General features: G+C 48.3%; 1 pseudogene; it reads left to right on the top strand.

The window, feature by feature from the left end:
* The first annotated feature begins 1,648 nt into the window (after positions 1-1,648).
* On the top strand, positions 1,649-2,314 carry LOC101662996 (annotated as a pseudogene).
* Positions 2,315-2,963: the final 649 nt, after the last annotated feature.

The following is a 2,963-nucleotide window of genomic DNA, read 5'->3' as shown; positions in this document are numbered from 1 at the left end:
TTTCATATTGCTTGGATCCATAATCAATACTCATGGAAACAGTAGTCAAGAGATCAAAAGACCTGTGACACTAGTTAATTATGCTGCACAAGACCTCTGTAGAGTGTTGAAGAGCAAGGATGTTAGTTTGAGAACTAATATGTGCCAGTCCCAAATCGTGGCATTTTCCCACTGCATCATATGTGCATGGAAGTTGGACGTTGAATAAGGAAGACTGAAAAGCAATCAACGCATTTGAATTGTGGTGCTGGAGGAGAATATTGGAAGTGCCATGGACTGCTACAAGGAAAAACAAACCAGTCTTGGAATAAGTATGGTCGGAATGTTCCCTAGAGGCAAGGATGGAGAGACTTTGTCTTACATACTTTGGACTTACTGTCAGAGAGATCGGGCCTGGGGGAAGACATCATGCTCCATAAAGTGGAGGGGCAGACAAAAAGAGGAAGACCCTGAAGAAGAGGGATTTACACGGGGGCTGCTACAATGGGCTCCTGTGTCGCGTCGGACCAATTGTGAGGCCTGCTCAGTGTTTCCTGCTGTCGTGCATGGGATCACTAGGGACCGAATAGATTCAATGGCACCTAACAACCACAATGACGGGTCAGACTTGACTTAATAGCTGTGAGTTAAGAAAGGACAGAGGCCACATCCTTTCATGTGGCCCTTGTCAGTCTCCCCTCCCTGTCTCCCATCACCCCCAGAACTCCTGTGTTGACTTCTTTGCTTCCTAATTTCACTGAACTTCCAAACTCAAGTGCCCCTCCTTCTGCCTATGCACTCCCTAAATTAAAGGAGCCTGGTGGACTCCACTTTGGTTTCCAAAGTTCTTAGAACAAGTCCAAACACTTGCACATGCCCACAGGGCACCAGCACTTTTGTGCTATTTCTTGCCTTAAAATCTGCACTGTAACCACACCGATCTTGGTCATTTAGGCATATGGTCAATTATTTATCATTTGTATCTTGTATTTGTTTTTATCATATGCAATATGCCGGGCCCTGTGCTAAGTGCTAAGGAGCCCTGGTGCTACAATGGGTTAACTCAGAAGTAAGTGATTTAACCAGCCAGCCACTCTAAGGCAGAGAGAGGAGGCAGTCTGCTTCCATGAAGATTTGTAGTGTTGGAAACCCTAAAGAGCAGTCTTACTCTGACCTGTAGGGTCCCTGTGACTCAGAATAGATTCAGCAGCAGTAGGGATTGGTGGCTCTAGAAATACCCATGAGAAAGAGAGTGAGGCCAACTGCAGTTGGACTCTAACATCAAGTGCTGCAGGGAAAACAAGAAGTGAATGTGAAATAACTGATTTGCAGGTTGCAACATTTTTTTAAGGGAGTACAGAGAGTGGTATGATAGAGAAGGGTGGGTGAAGGCTGGTTAGGGAAAGTTTTCCCAAAGTTGTGACATTTAGGATAAGTTCTGAGGACTGGAAAGCAACCAGCCACACTAATAGCTTCAGGACTTGCCTTCTGCACGAAGTGACCCAAAGCAAAACAACCCCCCCCCCCCTAACCCACACACACACAAAGTCCCCACAGTGAGGGTGCTGGGAACAAGGAAAGAAGAAACAAGTTCCTAGTGCTCAGTGCTCCCTCCGGGGCCCCTATCTTTTTGGTCACCTCCCTCCACACGTTGGCAATGGCTTCCAACTCCAGCTCAGGAAAGGGCACTGTGTCCCAGAGGATCACCCAGAACTTCGGCTTTCGGCATTGCTCCTGCAGCCACTTCTTGTGGGTGAACATCAAGGGAAACACAGAAGTTGGTGATATGGCAAAGCAGTACATAGGGAAAGCACTTCTGGTTCCAGACCACGTGATCACATGCCTAATGATGTCGGAGCTGGAGAATTAGGTGCAGCCAGCACTTGCTCCTCCATGGTTTCCCTAGGGCTTTAGTGCAGGCTGAAGCCTGGGACAGAATCCGATTGCTGGATCTAGCGATCACTCGGAACATTGCCTTTGAACTGCTCAAAGACCGTCTCATCTGACAGTGGATTCACCCTCCAGCAGAAGGGTATATAACCTGGACTTCAATCCGTCTCCAGTACACGGTGTTGATAACATCACTGTGAACTGTTAGTCCAGCAGGAAGATGGTAAACCCAAAACAGTCGCTGCCAGGTGAAGGCAGTACAAGCGTGTGGCTAAGCCAGTCACGATCTCTACAGGAGCCGTGCCAGCCACGATCTCTACAAGAGCCAAGGAGTGCTCCACCCATTTTCTGGGACTAAACGGAGACTAACAAAATCTGGCCCTATGTTTACACACTTGTTTTCTCAAACCAGATCACACCTATTGAATCCAAAGAAGCCGACTGAGCCTCCCTGATGGGAGAACCAGTCGTGTGTGAAGTGTTGGTGCCAGGTGCAAATGAGAAGCCAGTTCATACGGCTCACGGTGCCTTTCCTACTTTTGGCGGGGAACTGGTAGATGCAAACTAAGGAGTAGAAGGTGGACAAGGAAGCCAGCCCTCGGCCCTTCTGAAGGAGGCGCACCTGTATATGTTGAAGATGCGTCTCACAGGTCTCAAGCCCTTTGTGAAGAACCGGGTGTAGATTAAGGTGACCAGACGTCGCGCTTTTGGCCGGACAGTCCCAATTTTTGGCGTTTTTAAAAAGTCCCGATTTTTGGAAAGAATGCACAACAAGCTAGGGAACGGTCTATTTGGTCCATATAGACCAAACTTTTAATCAAGAACACACACACACACACCCTGCCCCCGGTCAATGGTGTCACGCTTTAAATCTGGTCACCTTAGTATAGACGGGATTTCAAAGGGTATAGAATCTAAACTCCTGCTGATGTCAACAGCCATGTTGATGCCCCAGTAGCGTACTCAATGATGTCCTATCCCTTCAAAGGCTGTGGAACCATAGCACCAGCAGGCCTGAAGCCCAACAGCTGCAGCGCAGGCTTTGTCCCTGGTGTGTGCCCTGCTGGTCACAGGGGGATTGAAGCCAGATGCTC

The sequence above is a fragment of the Echinops telfairi genome, unplaced genomic scaffold, assembly GCF_000313985.2.
Source record: "Echinops telfairi isolate 266 unplaced genomic scaffold, ASM31398v2 ScPeMD7_9;HRSCAF=40, whole genome shotgun sequence".
Classification (NCBI taxonomy): Eukaryota; Metazoa; Chordata; class Mammalia; order Afrosoricida; family Tenrecidae; genus Echinops; species Echinops telfairi.
This window is presented reverse-complemented; position numbering and strand designations above follow the sequence as displayed.